The sequence below is a fragment of the Pongo abelii genome, chromosome 1, assembly GCF_028885655.2.
Source record: "Pongo abelii isolate AG06213 chromosome 1, NHGRI_mPonAbe1-v2.0_pri, whole genome shotgun sequence".
NCBI classification, from domain to species: domain Eukaryota; kingdom Metazoa; phylum Chordata; class Mammalia; order Primates; family Hominidae; genus Pongo; species Pongo abelii.
In genome coordinates this window covers 151,519,701-151,543,425 of record NC_071985.2, presented here as the reverse complement: position 1 = coordinate 151,543,425, position 23,725 = coordinate 151,519,701, and the positions used below count along the sequence as shown (strand labels likewise).

At 37.8% G+C, this 23,725-nt stretch overlaps 1 protein-coding gene across 5 annotated transcripts in view; it reads left to right on the top strand.

Moving 5' to 3' along the window:
• The window catches only part of ADGRL2 (adhesion G protein-coupled receptor L2), a 577,862-nt gene that overhangs the window by 21,136 nt on the left and 533,001 nt on the right, over positions 1-23,725 (top strand). For all 5 annotated transcript variants that reach the window (XM_054532529.2, XM_063711500.1, XM_063711525.1 and 2 more), the window contains exon 2: positions 9,753-9,821. The gene's annotated coding sequence lies outside the window, so the exon portion shown is untranslated. The remainder of the gene's footprint in view (positions 1-9,752; positions 9,822-23,725) is intronic.

The following is a 23,725-nucleotide window of genomic DNA, read 5'->3' as shown; positions in this document are numbered from 1 at the left end:
AGAACTGGAACTGAATATTCACTAAGTTTTAACAACCATGTTAAAAATAAATGTTTACGTTTATCAAGAGAAATTGTGACATCAGAGGAAATAAACATCATGTCCAAAGAACAACTTCCCAGAATTCAAGGGGAATTCCTCCACCCCCAATCTCTTTGTGAGGATGTTCAAATGTAAATTACTTAATCAACCAGATGGTGATTGTCGAGAGTTCAATGAATTCAAAACACTTGGAACTTTGAGAAATTTTAAAAGGGAAACCACTTTTTGTTCTTTAGAGTGCTTAGTATTTTTAAATAAACTTATAGGCCAAGATGAACTAATAAATATAACAATCCATTTTTTCAAAACATTGGGAATATATATACTTAATTCGAGATGGTTAATTTACAGGTAGACACACATATTTATATAAATTCATAGTGGATACATTGAACAGAAATTCTGTCTGTTTCCTTGCTTTGCAAAAACTGCTGAATAATATTTCTTACACTGAAACATTTCTCTGGAACCCGGGAAAGATGGAAACTAGAAAAAAGGATGATGAATAAAAAATCATACATCTTCAGACAGGGTACGGTGGCTCATGCCTATAATCCCAGCACTTTGGGAGTCTGAGGCAGGTGGATCACCTGAGGTTGGGAATTCGAGACCAGCCTGACCAACATGCAGAAACCCCATCTCTACTAAAAACACAAAATTAGCCAGGCGTGGTGGTGGTGGATGCCTGCAATCCCAGCTACTCGGGAGGCTGAGGCAGGAGAATCACTTGAATCTGGGAGGCAGAGGTTGTGGTGAGTCGAGATCATGCCATGCACTTCAACCTGGGCAATAAGAGTGAAACTCCATCTCAAAACAATAAAAAAGAATCATATATCTTCAAAAGGAAAGTATTCAGCACTAATGTTGCATATTGCTGTCAAGTAGACAGTACAACATGTATTCAATTCTCCAATCAGCAAAACACCAAAGAAGCACAGGGCAGGCACAGCTCAGTCCTCCAAAGTGAAGGAGAATGTACTTGCCGAAGACATAACGGTAGAGCATGGTAAAATTTGTTCTAGAGGGGACTTACAAATATAGGACTCACTAATGGGTTAGATACCAGATAGGTAGGAACACTCAAATTACACCTATTTAACATACCTGACAAAAGGTGGTTAGTAAATATTAATTTTCTTTCCTTCTTTCATTTGAACTATTTTTTTTTCTCACTTTTTTGTCCATTACCATAATGTCTGGGCTCTGTGACTAAGCATATAGCCATGAGTGCTGGGATCACTTTATGGCTCTTTGTTCCCAAGTAAACAAGCCTAGTCTGGTTATGTATTAATCAATAGAAGGTGATAGCCTGCATGAAGAACCAGTATGGGGAAAGCAGATGCCCAGATGAAATCAATATAAAATAAATTTATCTGAGCCTTTCCATCCTTCCACTTCTAGTTCCTTTATGATCCATGATCCATTTTAGGAAGATCAGTATGCCAGGGACTGCTCTGCTCAGTGAACCTCACTTATGTGAAAAGGAGAAACCCTTGTTGTCCGCTATCAGGACCTGATTGGATCCAATTATATAGGGCTTCATCCCTTAATCAGATACAGTATTGGCATTCATGCCGTAGCTATTTTTCCTATACAGAAGTGCTGACAAAACTGATTTGGGGTTTTCCTTTTTTCTTTCCACACCTTACCCCTTTCAGAGAATGTCTATAATTCCACTCCTTACAATAGTAAATCCAGACAGCAAGAATTCTCAACAAAATGTGTTCATAAACATTTACCTTTTTCTTTCATATTTGTAGTAATGATAACTAATGCCTACAGTTTGGATTATAATTTGTTCAATTTATCCAACCAAGACAAAAGTCTTTTAGGGGAATTTCACTATCCAGTCTGTTATTTAACCTCATGAACAAAATCGCTGTTGCTGCCTCACTTAAAAGGATTCATCATGAAGGTTAAGAACAGATGAAATGGGTGTCTGCAGTCTCCTGGAATCACAAATGTACAAACAAGAGAACTAATTTTTCTCTACTGTTTTTACCAAAAAAAGGAAAGCTTTTTTTCACACTAGGCAAACAGCAACTGGTTTAGTCTCATAAATTTACATGTCCTAAGTAGTGTCAGTCTTCAGGCAGATTAGATTAACAGGCCTTGTGTTATCATCCCAGGAAAAAAAAGAAAAATAGATCCAAAGTCATCTGGTTAATTGGAGGAGGTGGGGAGATGAAATTGCTTCCATTAAGTTCTTTTGGAGCAGTTGCAAGATCCACAAAATCTGTTTTTAGCTCAGTCATTCATCCTGTTGGATGTGTGATGTGTTTTCAATTTAATGATAATTGCCCTTCCCATTTCTTTGATAATTGCCCTCTCTATTATCATTTATGGAGATTCAAATTATAAATCAAGACAAGACAGCCAGAAAAATATTATGATTGTCCCTTCTGAGGCCACAGTAAAACTCAAATAACACTGCCAAAGTGTGAGAGCTTAAGCTGTTTTCATTTGCTTGTTTCTGAACATTTTATTTTAGGGTCCAGTGGTTTTCCTAAAGAGGAGGTTGCATGACAATAATAGAACTGTGATAATGTGTACAGAGAATATAAATTTAGCTTTGATTCAAGTTATAAACTTGTATTTGAAATCAGAAACTTGCACTCCCAACTGTATGAAAGCAAAGGTGAGGAGTCAGCCACAAATGCCTACTATTAATCACCTGTCCCCACAGAGGCAATTGTATAGCATTGCCTCCCAGGAGTTACCATCTCTCTTTATTATCAGCCTGTTTGGGGGGGAAAAAAAAAGCTGTATCCATTCCTTCTCACTGAATATGCCCCGTGTTCAACACAATGAAATGTGTAGAAAGACAAGAGTGAGCTTTGATGTAAGATTCCTGGAACCATCTCCCAAAACAAAACAGTATAATAAAAATGCACCCACCAAAAATGGCTCTTTGAGATGGTAACAACGGAGTTCTGGCTCCAGCTTATACCTGCTCAGGAGATCCCATTATTAACTTTTCAGGAATTTGGCAAGCTGTTTGTTCCCCCAGAGAACCACTATTAATAAATAAATTGCATAAATTTAGAATTAAATAATTAAACTTAAAGGTAATAAATACACACATTCATCACTTCCTAATTATTCTGGCACATTGTATTATTTTCCGTGTTGCTGAGGATGTTTTTATCTATTATATCAACATGTTTGAAATACCACATAATGGTACAATATAGACTATCTCTTCCCGAGTCTGCATTCTGTGCCTTCATATTAGCACCCAATATGGTGAATATCAGTAAATAATACTAAATATAGTATTTAAACCACCATATCAGAAAATGCTACAAATCAGTGCTTTTTTTCCCAGAGAGCTGATCGGTAAACATTTTGCAGCCCAGCCCTGGACGGTAACATGGTTTTGTGAAGAAAGGAGTTTGTAGCAGGGATGACCTGGGTTTCCTTTTGGCTCAATTAGTAGCTATATGAACTTGGGCAGTTTAAACTCTCTGAGGCTTAATTTGTCATTTTCCTGCTTAATACACTTCAATATATTTCTATTACTCAGGATAAAGTCCAAAATCCTTAGGGTATTTTTTCCCTTATCATTGCCCCAGATTTCTTTAAACTCCTTGAATCCCCCAAGTTCCAGCTGCCTAAGGGCCCTCAAATCTGGAGTGCTACTCTTTTTCCTCTTTGTCCTGCTAACTTCTACCCATTATTTAGGTCTCTGTTTAAATGTCACTTTCTCAAGGTAGACTTTGCGATAGAAACTCCCTTTACCTCCCATAAAATTCCCAGAGAACCTTTTGTACTTGTCAAAGTGTAACAAAATTATATTGCACATAGTTATTTGCTTAATATCAAAACCCCCTCTTTCATACATGTTTCTCATGTGTTGTTATCACTGCCAAATTTAACTCTGAGCCCATGGACAACTGCTTTGCAAGCCTAACCACTAACTTTTATCTGTAGGGTTTCTACCTTATTAAGAGCAAACTCTCATTTTCAAAGTCACTCATTCTACCCAAGAGGTATTACAGCATGGTGGGTAAGTATGGGAACTCTGAGGCAGAGCACTGTAGTTTTGAATTCTGACTCCACCACTTCTGAGCTGTGTGACCTTAGCAAACTTTCTGTCCCTCTTATTCCTAATTTAGGAAGTAAAGTTAATAACGAAACCTACTGATGCAGGATTTTCTCAGCCCCTTCACTGGACTCGCGGCAGGGTTGCTCCCTCTATTAGGCGCGCCAGGGTCAATCCCTTGCAGGAGGGAGCACGTGAGCAAGTGAGTGCAGGATCTGTCTGGCCACTCCGGGTGCCGACGCAGATGCAAACTCTGTGCGGGGCCCATGGCCAGGCCAGGTGTGTCGCCTTGAGGGGAATGCAGCAGCACCCATGTCAGGGTGCCCACAACTCCGAAGCCCCAGAGGAGGTTTTACAGTGCTCCTTTAGTTGTGCCGTTCACAGACAGTGGTGTGTTAGCAGCTCAGTTGGTCCCTTGCCCCATCGTGTGAGGTGGCTGCCCTCCGCCGCTGACGGCAAAGGGCTGGTGTGACAGCCTTTCTTGGCACCCGCACTCAGTGGGTTCTAAGCTATTGTCCAGTGTCCAAGAAGAATGAGGTCACATAAACAGTTGAAGGATGGGGAAGGCAGAGAATTTTGTTGAGAAATGAAAATGACTCTAAAAGGCTGCCTGTTCCCCAAAGTCAGGCTGTCTCCTCCTCTACCAACTGAGTCTGTGGTCTTTAAAGGCACAGGATGGGGAGTGCATGCTGATTGGGTTTGCTAGTATGCAAAAAAAGGCTAAAGCAAAGACACCACTCAAAGGTGCGCACGACAATATAGAAAACCAATTAGGAAAGGGTAGGTATATGTAAAATAGGTGAAGGGTGAGGATCAATCAGAGGAAAGCACGCCAAACAGGAAGACAAGTTCTTAACACAGTCTGATGATTTAACTTGTAGCTTAGCTTTCAGGCTTTAAACTGTCTTCAGCTTGAAGGTGGGGTTTCACCGGGTACCCACCCCTAGCTGCCTAAGCATTTGGCTGCTTCCTGTAGCTATCACTACTTCACGTTGTGAAAATTAAGGAAATTAGCCTCTGTGAAGTGCTCTTTGCAGGATGATTGCGTAGGAATCAGTACTTAACTGTTGGACATTATTCCTACTCACCTTAACTCTGGTTGAGCTTTCTCCTAATTACGCCATTTCTCAGAATTCTCACCCATATGGAGACTCTCAGGCTTCCTTACCTTTGGTAAATTTAGACAATCTTGCAGATTTTAACTACCCCATCCATTGGAAGGATGCCAAAATTTCTAGCTCTAGTTTCTCCACTAATTTATAATCCTACAGTTCCAGCTACTTACTGCCATCTCTAAGAGACTTCTTGACACATCAAACACAATGCACCACACCTGAATTCATTACCCCATCAAACTAGTTCTTTCTTTTGACATCCGTATTTCTGGTAATAGCAACCCAATTTCTTCTGTGAAGCTCCAAGTTTCTAATTTATCTATGTCTCTTCCTTCTCCCTTACTGCACGTCTCAGCAATTGCCGATTCCTATTGATTGTCTCTGAAATACCTCTTGCATCTTTTTCTTCCTTCTAATTCCCACTGCTACTGCCTAGCCTAGGTTCTCATTAATCTCTTTCTTGTCTGGACTGTAACAACAGCCTACTATCTTCCTCACAGCTAGACTAAGCTTAAACATAACAAGAAGCATTCTTCTAGAGTTAGACATTCATAACACATGTTTCTCTCTCTCCCTCTCTCAATCCCTGTTTTGTGTGATGTTTTATTTGTGTCTTCCCTCCATGACATCAGAGACTTTTACCAACTAGTTCACCTCTGTAGCCTCAGCACCTAATAGTACTACTTAGTACTAGTTACTAGTAAATTTAGTACTATTATTAAATATTATTATAGTATGAACATGGCATATTATTAATATGGCATATTGCTACTGAAAATAGTACTGTTAAATTTTAAATATTGATAAAATTATTTGTTAGTTAATTATTTAATAAATCCATTTTCAGCCCTTGTTTTGATCTATAGTGCATACACTTCATCTACCTAAATTGAATTTCTGGTTAATTTACTCCCTGTTCAAACATCATCAGTGTTCCTAATCAATTACCTAATGTCTGATATCCCCATCCCAGAATACAAGGCCTCAATTAAGAGTACAAACTTACTTCTATGAAACCTCTAGCCCAAACTGAATATTCAATTTTTGTTTGTTTGTTTGTCTTTGGGTTTTTTTGTTTGTTTTTGAGACGGAGTCTCACATTGTCACCCAGGCTGGAGTGCAATGTGGCAATCTTGGCTCACTGCAACCTCTGCCTCCCAGGTTCAAGTGATTCTCCTGCCCCAGCCCTCAGCCTCCCGAGTAGCTGGGATTACAGGCGTGTGCCACCATGCCCAGCTAATTTTCTTGTATTTTTAGTAGAGACGGGGTTTCACTATGTTGGCCAGGCTGGTCTCAAACTCCTGACCTCATGATCCGCCCGCCTTGGCTTCCCAAAGTGCTGGGATTATAGGTGTGAGCCACCACTCCCAACCTAGAATATTCTATTTTTTTTGAGACAGGGTCTCACTGTGCTGCCCAGGCTGGCGTGTGGTGGTGCGATCATAGCTCACTGCAGGACCTCCTGGGCTCAAGTGATCTTCTCACCTCAGCCTCCAGTAGCTGAGACTACAGATGTACATGACCATGACTGGTTAATTTTCACATTTTTTATAGAGGCAGAGTCTCACTATGTTCCCCAGGCTAATCTCTGACTCCTGGGCTCAAGCAATCCTCCCTCCTCAACTTCCCAAAGTGCCGGAATTATTCAATATGTGATTCATTGAACCTTACATTATGTATCTAAGCTCTCTAGAAAATATTGAAAATTCCTTGAATGCTTTGTTTTCAAATATAAAGTCCTTTTGAAAAAGAAGTCTGGCTATCAGTTGGAAAGCTATTACCACAACTTCAAAAATCAACCATTATTCAATTACCTTTGTTTCCTTAAAACGGACACAGTTAGATAGCCAATGTTAATTCCTCCTACAAAGATGAGCTTTTTTATTACAAATGAAAATATCCCTCTTTCACCAAATTACACAATAAAATGTTCACCATTTATTTGAAATGTTAAAATTACGTCTATTACCTAATCATGAAATAAAGAAATTGGCAAGAAAACAACTGAAGGGCTACTTTATTTTTTGAGCATTTTCAACCATAGGCTAAGATTTTATCCTTGTCTGTAAATGTACTTAATTAACCAAGAGCGGTGTGAAGCCTAAATAAGTCTATCTAGGAAATTTTCCTTTGTTACCTGTCATAGAACCTTTACAGTTATGTTGGGCCCTCACAATAAAACATGGTACTCGGGAGCAAAATTCAGTATTAGTCAGATTTGCTTTGGACTGCATCCAAGGACTGTCATTTTGATGCTGATTTGCCAAGAACAAGGACCTATCCATGAGCCCTCAGGAGAGTAGCAAGGAAGGTCACATTGTAGAAGAAAATGGGTCAATTTCCCATCTACCATTTTAAGGCCAGGTTTCACAGCCTCACTCACAAATCTGATAGATAGCAAAGGCTATCCTTTGCATTCACAAGGTAGTTTTTTACCCTGTTTCAATTCATGTCAAACTTACAGTATGCTGACAAACTAAAAATTATTGGTCTCCAAAAACCTACTCTGTTGCTTTCACACTAATAATTTAAACATGTAACCAAGTGTAAGAAATGCATATTCTTTACAAACTCTTTAAATTCAAGAAACAACTAATAACTAATCTATACTCTAAAATGTATAAATGATTAGCCCATCTGGAAATTCTGCTGTTTAAAAGTTTACTGGATGGTGGTCAGGCATGGTGGCTCACGTCTGTAATCCCAGCACTTTGGGAGGCCAAGGTGGGTGGATCGCCTGAAGTCAAGAGTTCGAGATCAGCCTGGTCAACATGATGAAACCCCATCTCTACTAAAAATACAAAAAATTAGCAAGTCATGATGGCAGGCACCTGTAATCCCAGCTAATCAGGAGGCTAAGGCAGGAGAATCACTTGAACCCAGGAGGCAGAGGTTTCAACCCAGGAGGCAGAGGTGAGCCAAGATCACGCCATTACAATCCAGCCTGGGTAACAAGAGTGAAACTCCATCTCAAAAAAAAAAAGTTCACTGAATGATATTTTTCATAGGTAGTCATATCTTGATTAACCTTATTCCTATTTTAAGTCAGAGACAGTGCCTGATTTTCTATTGCTGGTTTGAGACCCACTTGATAGAAATCCAGCCACCTACACACTACTTAGTTAGGAATACATTTTAAGCATTCAGAACCTATATACAATATTTTGACTTTTGGAAGGTAAAATGAGCAGGAGCGTAGTAATTAGTCAACATGCCACTAGTTGGCTTCACCATCTCACTGCTTTGAGAAATTGTAACTGCTGCATCTCACCATTCCTACCCTAAGTTAGTATTTTATTGCTTGCAAATTATTTTTACTAGAATAGGAATGCTCAAAGCAGATAGAAAGATACTCCTGGTTAGGCAAATATTGCTTGACTAGTAATAATCAATAAATAATGAATATTTATACCACAAAAATAAATGAGATAAATTAATATACTCATTTTGTTAGAAGAAAAAATGAGTATTTATCTGCTACAAAGGTGGGATGATCTGAAGTGTTCTTATCAGACATCTATCCGATGCCCAGGTAAGTAGTGTCAGAGGACAAGAAAAGGTCCAGAGACCCACTTGTAGCTGAAGTTTGCAGAAGCTGAGAGAAGTAGACAATAGCTGCTGCAGGAAAGATTCTATTGCCAATGTATAATAATCCCTTTTTACCAATGGCAGGCATTTACTTTGCCTTAGGAAATATGTAACATTTACCTTTGAACCTTTTAATCACCGGCAACTGATACTAATGCAAGACAGGTAAACCTTTCCTTATACTTTGGGAAAGAACAATTGACTACTGAAAAAGAGTCAGTGGTTCACAAAGACCAGTAAAGCAAACAAAAAGTGTATTTAATATATGGCCACTTCAGATCTAAGAGATATAATTACCTAACAGGAGAGTAAATCCCCTGAGCCATTTTATGTTTTTACATGTAAAATGTTTCCTCAGTTTGTGTTGATATTAACTCTATAAACTACTCATATTTTGGTATATTCATTTATCCTGCCTGTAAAGACTTGCTTTCTGATTTGCCCTCACATCTGCGTTTGCTGGAGGAACAGATGCTCAGTTCCTAACAGTCAGAGTTTGGCCTTTTCCTTCCTATCACTAAACCAGAAAGAAACAGGGTTCTGAAGAATGGTGGCAGCTTTCCAATGGTTGGCCTGCACGTTTACATTTAAAGTAAGCAGGTGGCATCAATGGGCTGTCTAATGACTAACAAGATAAGAGTGCAATTGATCTTTTTATTAACCCGTCTCCCCAGGTGAGTGGCAGCCTGCTCCTCCCCTCTGGGTTCAGTCACATTGTTCAGTTCCAGGAATCATTTTAGATCTTTTTGCTTTTTTGTCTGAGCTGATACTTAAAACACAGGGACACAAGCACTAATATCCATCTCATCTAAATTCTATTCTCTCTGTATCTCCAAATTGGTAAATGCCTTCGTCATTTGAATCTAATAAAAAAATTAATGCACATGCTGATGCATTTTCAATTTCATTGATAATCTTTTCATGCTGAATTTGAACTGTGGATTTATTTGTCTCTCTTCTAGGTTACAGACTACTTACTCTAAACTTCACAAATGGTTCTGAAGAGTATGGAGCCTACGTAGATTCATAAGGTAAATGATTAATTTCAAAATAAGATATAATAGTTTCAATTATGGTATGAATTCAAGCACTGCCTAAATGTATTTGCTTTATCTATTGATGGTTTTCTAAGTTCTGATATTGGATGATCTTTTATTAAATGTGGAAGATAAAATCATGATCCTGGGTGGAGATGAGGGAAGAAGAAACTACATGTATGGGTTATCTCTTTCCATGAGTCAGGTTATTCGTTGTATGTTGCTTAAGACTGGCTGTCTACCTATCTAGATTTCCTACAAAATTATGCTTGTGATCTTAGGCATTTTTCTGCCTTGGAGTATTCTTGGACATCACAAATCACATAGGCAAGTAAAGATCAATTAAAGTTGCTATTTTCACAAATGAAGCCAGAAACTATTAGGATGCATTCCTTTGTAGAAGTAGGATGAGGTACAAAATATCCTGTGGTGGTGTTAGATGAGGAAGCGTGGGCTGAAGGGATTTAGAGAGGATGGCCTCATATTTCTATTTCTCAGAATCATGGTCATCATTTGCTTTCCTGGTTATTACTAAGTAATTATACATTCCTAGAAGCTATGAATTCTATATTAAAGTGGACTCATACAGAATCTTTAATTCCACCTATAGCAAAATGATTAAAAGCCTAGCCTTCAGAGCCAACCTAAATTCAAAGTGTGATTCTGTCATTTACCAGCTATATGGCTGTGGGCTCCACATTCTTATTTGCAAAATGGGAGAAATTGTCATACCTACTTTCAAGAGTTGTGGCATAGCATAAACAAATTAGTAAATGTAAAAAGCTTAAAGTATTGCCTGGCACCTAGTAAGCACTAAATTTACTGATTTCACAAAGCTCTATTTTTTGATCTCCTCACCTTATGGATTGTTTGACTAAATCTCTATTTTTCAACCTCCTCACCTTACCTGCTTCAGGTTTTCAATTCTTCCATAGTCCACAAACTTGGAGACTATAGGAATTATTAAGGGAACCAAACTCTCAATTCCATTTTAGCAGCCTCTCTCCTATACTTTCATGTAAATGCCAGGAAAGAAAATAATTGGCATCCCATTGCCCTTTGAATGGGTTCCTGGCTCGCTCTAGGTGGTGTGACGTGTAAAGTGACCTGAAAGTGGGGTGCCTGCCAGCTCAGCGCACAGCACAGCATAGTTGGAGAATCAATTACAAGGCTTGTCACCATTTCAGAAACATGCAAACATCAATTGGCATAGAGTTTCAGGAAGCAGAATAAAAAGGAACCTACAAAACAAAAAGCCTTTCAGGGGGATGGAGGCACAGTTCTTCCAAATCACAAACGGATGATTATGATCACCATTAGCACTTAATGAGCCTATATAGGGCTAATGACTTCATCTGCCCAGTAGATTTGCCAATAGTCCGTGTTGCTACTCACGTTCATCCTTCTATTCTAAGAAGCATAACCATGGTGTTAAGTCATGGGATTTCCCTCTCCTCCACTAGCAAAAACATAATTCTCAATTCTACCATCCCTTAGTTTTCTTTCAGGAGTAAGGTAAGAAATTAGAGTAAGGTAAGAAATTAAGGTAAGAAATTAGGTAAGAAAATAGAAAATAACACCCAGGGATGGCTTATACAGTCCTGGAACACCTGGGTTCAATCCAAAATTGGTCATTAACTACTCTCTGACCTAGTTTTCTTATCTTCAAAATGTAATCAGTCACTATCCTATTTACATTTACATAGTGATATATCACTCTTCTATTTCCAAAGGTAATATTAAAGATGAAAATATGTGAAATTGATATTTTGACATAAGTAGAGATATCATTTATTATATTTAATTTAGGTATTTATTACAAATGCTATAATTTATTATAGCTATATTTTTCTTTTAATAACTACAATGTGGAAAATGGCATGTTAAAGTTTAAATGAGTTATCTGCTGAGCTACTTAAAAAACTATTAATTAGAATGAGATATAAGACCTAAACTGAAGTTTGATCTTTTTAAAATTAACCATACTATTATAATTTTTATATTAGTCAACAGTAAATTTTACTGTTAAAATCATTTAAAGGGGCAAATGTTGGCAAAGTAGAAGTGATATCGTGAAGAGCATATATTACTAATAGGTTATTTATTGAAGGAAAAAAGTCATATAATAGACACCATTCCATATGATGATACTTACGTGAATTTTTTTTTCCTGTTTTAAAAATATAATTCAGTAAACATAGTAGATCTTAAAAGTGTATAATACATTGAGAGCAAGGCAAGTAACATTTACTGTGGAAGGGATAATATTAGATATTAAGAGAGTGCTTTAGGGTAATACTTCAGAAATTCAGGATTGTTTTATGTTAAAATATTTCAGCATAATTTTTCTGGCATCTTTGTGATATAAATAAACTTTATTTGCTATGATAGTGTAAGAAGCAAAAATGGGTAACGTCTACTACCTATAACCAGCATTGCAGGAAAGTGTCACTGTTAAAAATACACGGCAGGGATTGCATTTTTGGGCTCTAGTCCCAAATCTGCATGTGAACTTTCTGAGTCATCTTGAGTAATTAGCATCTCTCTAAAATTTTTCATATACAACTTGAAGAAATGGATGAAGGGACCTCAAAGAAAAAGGCTGATTTTTAGAAAAAAACTTCCAAGCAACAAAAATGGTTAGCAGATTTTAACATGCACAAATTCACATTCTGCTATTTATCTTTCCTTACATGTATGCCTGTGCCTCTCATATGGTTTGTGTCTGTGTCCCCACCCAAATCTCATGTTCAATTGTAATCCCCAGTGTTGGAGTGGGCCTGGTGGGAGGTGATCCGATCATGGGGGTAGATCCTCCATGAACGGTTTAGCACCATCTCTTTGGTGCTGTTCTCTTGATACAGTTCTCAGGAGATCTGGTTATTTAAAAGTCTGTAGCACCTCCCCTGTCTCTTCCTCCTGCTCCGGCCATGTAAGTTGGCTTGTTTTCCCTTCACCTTCCGCCATGATTGTAAGTTTTCTAAGGCCTCCCAAGAAGAAGATCCTGCCATGCTTCCTGTACAGCCTGCGGAACCATGAGCCAATTAAACCTCTTTTCTTTTTCTTTTTCTTTTTCTTTTTCTTTCTTTCTTTCTTTTTTTTTTTTTTTTTTTTGAGACAGAGTCTTGCTCTGTGGCCCAGGCTGGTATACAGTGGCTTAATCTTGGCACACTGCAATCTCTGCCTCCCAGGTTCAAGCGATTTCTCCTGTCTCAGCCTCCAGAGTAACTGGAATTACAGGTATACGCCACCACACCCAACTAATTTTTGTATTTTTAGTAGAGATGGGGTTTCACCATTTTGGCCAGGCTGATCTTGAACTCCTGACCTCAGGTGATCCACCTACCTTGGCCTCCCAAAGTGCTGGGATTACAGGCAGGAGCCACCACGCCTGGCCAAACCTCTTTTCTTTATAAATTACCCTGTCTCAGATATTTCTTTATAGCAATGTGAGAATGAAATAATACAGCCTCTACACCCCCGATCGCATCATTTCAAGATTCATGGCCAGGTGTGGTGGCCTACCCCTATAATCTAGCACTTTGGGATATCAAAGCAGGAGGATCACTTGACCCCAGGAGTTAGAGACATGCCTGGGCAACATGGCAAAACTCTGTCTCTATTAAAAACAAACAAACAAACAAAACAATGAAAGGGTTATTTTAAATTGGACCCTCCTCATATTCCACAAAAATTTTTAAATCACAAAAAAAGTCTAAGCTAAGTTTAAATTTTATTCTTACCCACTAGATATTTGGAGACTTTTTTGCTTATCATTTAACTAATTTTACTAGGGGGAGGGTCTATATTACACCCAAAACTTTTCCACAACAAAGAAATATAAAAAGAAGATAAAGTGTGACCCCTATACTTTACAGTTTATTTATAGAAGTAAAACTAACATATACAAAAATAAATATTAGCACCAGAAAAAGTATACATGTATGTTCATTTCAGTATAATAAATTATGAATTTTATAGGAATTCTGATGGAATAAGTGGCATCAAAGATGTGGTTTCAATAATGAATACTTTGGATACATAGTGCTTTTGGGGGCTAAATAACCGGTGATACTATGGATTTATATTATCCAGGGTTTGTGTAATACTTTGGATACATAGTGCTTTTGGGGGCTAAATAACCAGTGATACTATGGAATTATATTATCCAGGGTCTGTGTAATAGGCTGTTTGATCACTAAAAGTAAGACACAGGGATAATTGAAGGGGTCGGGTAATTCATTATGAAGGCAGGTGAATCCTAAGAAGTCTTTCACTCTTGCACATTCAGTGAAAGTGCCAATAGGCATCCCACCAAAATCCCCAGCATAGCCAGAGTCTGAAGCTTTCTTCTTATATAGCAACAGTGAGAATTCCAGGATGAGTGGAAAAAATTCATTCACTTCAGAGAGAACTACAATTACAACAGTTGAATTATGGCCTTTATTTGTTTTACTTTATTTATTTATTATTGAGACAGGGTCTCACTCTGTCACCCAGGCTGGAGTGCGGTGGTGCAATCACAGGTCACTGCAGCCTTGACCTTCCAGGGTCAAATGATTCTTCCACCTTAGCCTCCTGAGTAGCTGGGACTACAGGCATGTACCACCATTTTTGTATTTTGTGTAGAGACAAGGTTTCACCATGTTGCCCAGGCTGGTCTCGAACTGCTGGCTCAAGCCATCCTCCCATTTCAGCCTCCCAAAGTGTTGGGATTACAGGCATGAGACACTGTGCTTGGCTCAGTTATGGCTTTTAAGACCCAAATGTTGGTCTTGTGTGCAAAGCTCAATGAGTAACCCCATTTCTCTGAATAGAAAACCAGAGTCTCTGAGGCTTATCAAGCACTCCACCCCCGATGAGTCAGTTTCCCTAGCTCTCCCTGTTAATCCATCAAGTTGCTTTCTTTTGGTTTCTAACCAGGCTCAGAGTGAACCAGTTGAGAAAGCCGGTACCAGTGACTTTAACAGAGAGAGGCTGGAGAGTATAGATGAGTCCATACCTAGCTCTAAGAATAAACCATTTGCCATCTGAGGAAGAAATGAGATCATTCTCTTATTAATAATCGAAAATTTGACTCACAGAAGGAAAACCAAAATTTGACATTGGTCTTGAAACATTAAGTTTCATTGTGTTGAAAACCCATGAGTATGCCAATGACAATAATCATACTACCATTAGGTACTGAGAGTTTATTGTGTACCTGCCATCCTGTTATATGCTGTAATTCATTATATCTCATTTAATTCTCACAAAGTTCATATTAGAAGAAAGTATTGGCCTCAGTCTAAAGATAAAGAAATAGACAGAGAAATGTACTTCGATGAAATTAACAAGTAGCAAGTGGCAGAGCCAGGATTTGAACCCACATCTCTCTGACGCCAAAGGCTGCGCTCTTTCCATTACATACACTACCTTTCTCACAGTGCTGCCTCACTGTCTAGTGATGCTTTTGTTATATGCTCAGGTACCAGGAAGATGACTGAGTTGACAGTTTTATTGTGTGTATGTACATTAACATCAACCAATGCTTATTATTTAGTCCCATGAAGTCAGTGAATGTTTTGCAAACAGATGGGCTACAGATTCAGAAAAATCAATGAATATTTGAGCAAGCAAGTGAATTATGAAAAGCAAAAGCATTATATGTGCTTTTTCTGGGAAGTAAAGGGAAAGCTATAGTGTTAATAAAACAGACCCCATGCTAATGACTTAGAGTCCCCCCAAAGTAAAAATCAATCTGACTGTAAGTTAGGTTGATTTTGTTCATTCCATAAACTTATTTCTCAATGGAGCTTCTTAATTTTGACATTCAAAATACAGAATCCTGTTCATGGCTCTTTACTTTCAAATTTAAGGCCAGTTTACTTCCTAATCTCTTCCCATTTATTATTCACTTTCATATAAGACTCACCTTGTTTTCACATACTTCATGTTCTTACACACTCACTAACAGATAGCCCTCACTGTCTGGAAGATCTTCCATTGATCATACCTTTTTTCTTGTTTCTCAAATCTTTATTGTACTCAGCTTCTAGGATCTGAAGTTCTGATTTTGCTCAAAGCCTTCCCAATTAATTAGTTATAAAATACTACCGTCCTTCTATGGAAATCATCTTTCCTCTAGAGTCAAAGGCATTACCAACGGTGAAATGTATTCATTTTGTATATAGCAGTAATTTCAACAGTTAGATTGCACTTTTCATTGATCTCTTTTTGTCTGGTTATAGTAGAAATGCTATTGTAGAAAATTTGCAAATATCAAAACATACAAAGAAGAAAATGAAAGCCATTGTTTATGCCAGAGAAGAGTATTGCTAACATTTTTTTGTATTTCTTTCTAGCCCTTTTCTATTTTCACCACATGTGGTTGTGTTTTAACTTAAACTCTCTCTGCCTTAATACATTTTTATCCTGCTTTCTTTTCTCTAAAATTGGACCATCTAATATTTGGTTTCACTCAGTTCCTTAGATTTATAAGAGCCAAGTAACCAGTAGGAGATTTTGCCATTAAGAGTCCTGGTCAAGCATTGACTCATAGAAGCCTAGAAGCATTCATATTTCTGGGCTTGTTTACAAATATAAATCCTATACAGTCTTATGCTCAATTCTTGAATAATTCTTCTCTTTGCTTCCATCATGCGTTAATTTTTTGTTAATTAAAACCACTCTATTTTATCTCATAGGAGTTAGAAAAATATATGAATATTACATTATAAAGACACGGCATTATAAAAGAATACACCTGTCTTTCAGATTTCTAAATTAAATTATAAATCTAAAAAACTATTTTGTATTCATATAATGTAGTGTACACCTTCTATGCGTTCTCTCTTCTCTCCATGGGTTCACATTAATGTATGCAAGATTGTTTTCTTGTTCAACTTTCCCTTTCAAGTGATCTAGCCCTTCCCTCCCCACCTCCACCCCAGCTTATTTTAACAAGGCTGTCGTTTTTTATCCTGTGAACATACATTGTGTGAAAACCTAACTTTCTCTTTGTGACTTATCTGTCCAATCACAGGATGCAAGTTTTTATCATTTAGCTCATTAGGAAAGACTTTACTCTTAAATAATTACTATGCATCTCATTTCTTCCACCTATTAAAAATAATGTTTGATTATTCCACCCAGGTTTAGACATTTATGTGGTCTGGATTTGTTTACTAACCAAACTTTTAAAGACACCAATTTTTCCCCACAAAGGCAATTAAAATGTGACTCTCATGGGAGAAACAGCCTTACATGATTTTACTGAGCACCTTTATCTCAATTCCCCTGATACAAAGTGTATCCTCAGCATCCAGCCCATGGCTTGTCATCATTAGCTATTTGTAAATGAATAAATAATATCATTCAACATATGAAAACCCATCCCCAAGCAAGCAGGACTACTGACTTGTAAGGGCTAAAAACTTTCATAGCTTCAGTAAGAGGCAAAAATCTTTCATTCTACAAAAACATGTTTCTTTAAATGCCACTTTTGAATCTCCTGCCTATGAGAATAGCATTTCCTGCACCTTATATATTTTTCACACTACCTAAAAGAGATATCAGAGGCTATCCAAGTTGAATCCTAATTCTAGACTATTGGAAAACCGCTAAGTATATTCATGCATTGGTCGAGTAGATTTTGCAGATGAAGATATGGAAGCTAAAGTATGAGCATCATTGAGAAGGAGCATGAGACCTGAACAGGGAGAGAATGTTGAAGTTCCCCAGGCAATGGGAACTCAAGAGGACAATCATGAGGTGTCAGGACAATCAAGACACGGCAATATTTTAAAATGCAGGCATTCTACATCAAGGCAGATATTGCCAGCAAGAGGTCTGTGTTTTATTGAAGTCTAAACTAATTCCCCTTGTTTTATGCTCCTGAATGGTTCATTTGCTTTGGGAGCCTCAGGGGTAAAAGGGAAGGGAAACAAATTAAGTAAAACTGCAAAGACTTGTTAAAACTACACAAGGTGTGTCTAGCTCTCTTATTGTTATGTGATACACTGGGGGAAAAAAATCTGTGGGAATTCCACTCTGACTAACTGCATAACAACTCACAGCTGATTAAGTCAACCTTTGAAACATGCAACGTAAATACAGAGAAAACCAAACTTAATATGCAATAGCATAAACTAATCATTGTTTCATTTTCTGGAAATTGCGTTGGCACCAGGGTGAGAAGTAGATGAAAAAACGCCGAGAAAAACAAAGACATCTCTCGGTAAATCAGTAAGTTTACAGATTAATGAAGAGCCAGACATTGCTGTTAAGGACTTAATATGCAGTGATTATGAGCCTGACCTTCCATAACAGCAGCCACTTAAGAGTTCTAGTGGTGGGGAGACTCGCATATGTGCCTAGAGAGAGAAGAAAAGAGAAACATTTATGACTTTTGCACCACCCAACATACACAAAAACACACCCTCTCTTAATCTCTGTCTATAAAACTTTATTTACATAGTTGTAAACTGGGAAATCTCAAGCATAAAACTCTGTCTGTATTAAATATACAATGGTTTAGTGGACTGGTGACTACAGCAGGCTTGCTGATTTTTGCTTTTCCTGGCAGCAAATGATAAAAAGTCTTAGGGAATCCATATCTCTAAAGCCAAAAAGCAGCTCCCAGTCATTTGTGGCATCATTAGCAATGTTGTGATGTCCCTTAAGGACAAAACACATAAATGTTCTCATGTCACTTACAATTGTGTCAAGGAGAAAACCAAAATGAGCTTGCAAACTCATGCACCAGCTCAATTTTGGAAGGAAAAAAAATCTTCCTTTGAAGGAAACGAAATCAATCCTCAGTTCAAATTAAATTTGGACTATTCTGTGAAGCTCCAATACACAGCTCCAATAACAATCAGTACTTATGGACTTAAGGTGCCGGCAAATAATGTTTCGTTTAAAAGAAATTGAATAAGGATTACTGACAGAGAAAGTTTTGATGCTATTTTGTCATTAGTTAAAGTTAAACCATGGCATTATTGGTTCAGTCTTGAACATCTCAATCCTCACTCTTTTTTTTTTTTTTTCTTTTTCTTCTTCCTTTTTTAATGCACTAGAAGCATTTGTCTGATTAGGCTTGTGACTTAATCTTATTAAAATCTTGTCATGCAAATGTATCATAAGTGTAGCGTGAAGATTTCTGTCTCATGCAAAATGTAACTTAAATTCTATTGGCATGAAATACTTTGTTATGCACAAACCTTCTGTTTGGTTTGCTGACATTCTTCTTAGACTGCTCTCATGGTGATTCATTATCTTGTGATATAGATTTCCAAGTATCATCTTTGTATTGATTTTTATATCTTTAATAACCACTCCACAGACGATGGCTCCACTGGTGTCATTGATCGCATCAAAAATTCAAGGCTTACAGAAATACTAGAGGGCTAATTGGTAGCAGAACATTTCAGACTTAGTCTTAATGCAGTCTTAATCTTCTGCATTAAACCTACCTGAAGGTTTCCTCTTGGAATCAGCCAGGAAAAATTTAGCACTTCGTTGAAAAACACCTGGTGGGAGCAATGCAAGAACATTGCAATCAATCGACTACGAACTTGAAAATGTCACATAACATTTAGATATCAAGAGCGATCCTTTCATCATCCGGGTCTCCATAACTGGAATGGTCCTTCCTTTTCTATGGCCTCTGGCTCCACCAAGCCAGATTTGCTTATACATTTTAGAACAGAAACTGTCAAAGATAAGTTCCCATAATTTTAAAGCCTGTGCCGTTCTGTGGTTTGATCAATAGGTGAGATTCCTTTGCAGAAAGTCAGAGTGAACATCTTGTTTGTGGAAATGACAAACAACAAATTCAAGACCATAGGTGTAAGGCCAGCAAGCCCAAAGATCCGTTAGATGACCAGGTTTCTCATCCTCTAACTTGCTTCCCTCTTGCTCCTCATTCTCAGAGCATACAGAACCGGTTTAGGCAATTAGAAACCTAACCAAGAGAGAAGCAAGTACTTTCTGTAATGCTCAAGAGGAACTTGATCATAAAGTTGAAACTTTGACTCATTTTATTCTTTCCCGGGTTATTTTGTGAACTTACTCTGTCAGTCAGTGTATCAAAGCACAGATAGTATAACCTGGTACCTTCCCTAGAGTACCTTATTCTCAGAAGCCTGTGGGCAGAACGTGGAAAGGAAACTAGGACGTCTTAGAAAGATAAGGAGGAGGCAGGATGCACAAGGATGTAGGCTTTGGAACTGGCCAGACCTGAATTCTATTCCACCTCCAACAGTGTACTGTGTGGCACTTGGCAGATCACTGCCTCCCTAAAAAAAATGTCAACCGTGAAAACTTTCCTTCTCATAAGAATAAAATGTACCAATGCACAGAAATCCCAGTACTGAGCTTGTTATCTGTGCTCCATTGAAAAACACCTAGTGTTTTTCAGCACAGAGGTGTGTTACATATTAGAAGACCATAAAGGAAGAAGCCATGTGTTCTACTTGTTTTTTATTTTCTCCCTGTAGGAGTTGAAGAAGTCATTTTTGAAAGGTGGAAAAGGGGAAGTCATACAAGAAAATTTGTATATGTTCTGTTTCTCAGCAGGATTTGAAACAAAGAACTAAACATATATGCTGTTCAGCATTATTGTAGATACAGCATCAAGCACGCAGAGGAATTTGAAACGTGAAAGTCATTGGAGTTAGAGTGATGATTTTAGAAAGACTGGAAATAGGAAAGGATGAATCAAGGATGAGGTCATAGTGAAATGTTATAAACGATGTGGTGAATTTTTGATATTTAGATTCTTGAATCTTGAGTGAATCCTTGATCACCAGATATTGGATGAATTCTTAAATCACCAGAAATTATAGTTGTAAGTTTCAAACTTTCTGATTTTAAAAATAAGATTTAATAACCTCGTAAAAGCCTAATACATTTGGAAGGGTCTTAGTAATTAATTTTAAGTATCAATGCACTCTTAGAATTTATTGCTGAGATTGTCTTCAAAGTGTTACATAACAACACAAGTGTGGGTCTCAGTTTACTTAGGATATGATATTTAAGGAAATGGCAAATGCTTGTATTATACAATTGTTTTTCTTTTTTCCTTTCTCTTTTTTAAGAGATGGGGTCTCTGTTGCTCAGGCTGGAGTGCAGTGACACTATCATAGCTCATTGTAGCCTCGACCTCCTGGGCTCAAGTGATGCTCCATCTCAGCCTTCTGAGTAGCTGGGACTAAAAGTGTGTGCCACTATATCCAGCTAATTTTTTTAATTTTTATTATTATTATTATTATTTGTAGAGACGGGGTCTCGCTTTGTTGCCCGGGCTAGTATCAAAGCCCTGGCCTCAAGCTGTCCTTCTGCCTTGGCCTCCCAAAGTGCTAGGGTTACAGGCATGAGCCATCACTCCTGGTCCCACAAATTATTTTTTTATTCAAGTCATTATTTATGTTGTATAATTATGTGTATCATAGAACTTAGTCATGTATTTGGCCCCATAAATCCCCATCTGCTTATGAAATTTTCATTTATACTTTCATCACATCCTTCTTTCCTAAACAAGCTACAGTTTTCAGCCTATGAGAGGAAAACATTTTCAGGCAGTTTTATTACAGGTGGTTTGACCATCATTGTGTAACTGCCTTTTGAGCTGCCCTCCCACAAAATAGTTCTTACTCTTGCTGCAGTTTATAAAAGAACTTGTTATCCCACCTGTCTGCTCCTCCTTTTGTCTTCTGTTTTCCTCCTCTTTGCTCTCTTCCTCTCTTTTTCTTTTCTAACTTCATTCCTTCCTAAGCTTCTACTTTATTTTCATGTTTCTTCTCCCTTCCTTTCTTCTCTCCCTTGTCATGTTGTTACCTGAACTGAAGCCCAATGCACAGAGTTGTAAGTTTAACTCAAATTTTATTTATCCTTAAGATATTTACATAATACCTGAAGGCATCCCCCAATATGGTGCTAAATTCATTTTCCATCCTTTACAAGAAAGATGTAAAATATGAAAGGAAACAAAAATTCTGCCTAATTCAGTGAAGATAGTTTTCCAAGTGCTGAAAAATTTTTTTTCCTAAACCTTTGCCTTTCTTTCCCCTACAATATAACAAAAAGGTCTCTTGACCACAGAAATCTTTGCTCAGTAGTAAGTTAATATGGTACATGAACATTTTCTGTTTCCTATTGTTAAAAACTTCAATATACTACAAAAAGAAAATGTGGACCTCCACTCTTAATGAACTAGGAAAATTAATTAATTTATTAATTTATTTTTTGAATGCTGGGAAAATTTAGACACTCTATACTAATCAGCTTATTGTTTCTGAAAATTTTCCTTTTCTATTTTAGTAGTATTATCTATTCTTTACCATTCTCAGAGAATTAAGTTTTTGCTTATTAAAGCAATACTATTAAACAGTATTTGATTATTGACTAATAACCAAAGAATTGAAATATAGTAAAATGTCACTAGCAAAAAAACTTTTTTTTTTTTACTTTTTGTTAAATTCCTCTTTAATAGTTGTTAAAACTACAAAAGTGGGAATTGACAAGATTTCCAGCCAAATGAATTTTTTTTTAAATTTTGGATTTGTATATAAAATGATCCAGAAGTGAAATATGAAAGTTATGATATTTTCAGGATTTCTTCTTCTGGTTATCTCCGTACCTTTTACACTCTCCAAATGGAGGCCCCACATCATTTCATAGTAGGAGCCATAGCAGGAGCTTTAGAATCATTATTGATGTCGTTCTGGAGAGCAAATTACATGTGTGTTTCAATTTGCCACTATGGAATTTACATAACCTCAGATTTTGAATTGAATGACCAGTGGACAAAATTGGCATCCTAACTTCCAATCAGATATTAACTGCCATGTTTTCAGCTACTATGTATTGTATTCACTTGTATTGAATTCTTACAAAGGCTCAATATGAAAAATATTATCATTTTTGTTTTACAGATGATAAAATTGAGAATCAGAGAAATTAAACAATGCTGCCCAAATTGACAAACTCAGTAGTTATACCACATAGACTGTTCTATTTGGCAAATAGACCTGAAAAATAGCAATTTGCCAATGGTTGGTAAATATTGTTTGTGATGTTTTGTTTATTGTGGTAAGAATACTTACCACGAGATCCACTCTCTTAACAGATTTTCAAGTGTACAATAACATGTTATTACCTATAGGCACAATGTTGTGTGGCATAGCTTTAGAGTTTATTCGTCTTGCATCACTGAAACTCTATATGTTGATTAGCAACTGTTGCGGCTTTTGAAGTTTGGTGAGTGGGAGGGAATGGCGCCCGGCACGTTTTTCTCTTCTGCTGCAGCCAGAGGAAGGGTTAGTGTTACAGGATTCCTATGGTGCCACTTTCCCAGTGGGAAAACTCTGCAGCCACATGACCTCTGCCCAGGGCCTCACTCAGTCCTCTGGACTCACGCCATCCGCTTCAGCCCAGCAGGCTACACTCAGCTTGCACTACCGGCCCAGATCCCGTGCCTGCCATGGCTCCATACTCAGCCCATGGCTGAACAGGGCATACCACAAAGTGGCTTCCATGTTGGGCGCCAGTGTTTAGATGAGGTGGATGTGGTGGCGCCTGAAAACTAGGAGATGCCAGAAACCAGGAATCCCAAGGAGTGTTACAGCTTTTGCTCGGGGAGTCCTGAGGTCTGAGCCCCCAGGAAATGTTATAGCTCTCTCTCATTCCTGCTGACTGCAGCTCAGTGAACACGGACGTGTTACAGTTCATTGGTTCCCACTGCCCACAGCTCAGCAAGTTCCGGATTCTTGTCCCGCCACCGGAAGGAATAAGGTATACGGACACTGGAGAGTGAGTGGGGCAGAGAATGATTTTATTGAGTGACAGAAGGAAAGCTCTCAGTGGAGAGGGGATCTGAGAGTGGGTAACCCTCTGTGGGAGAGGGGGCCCAAAAG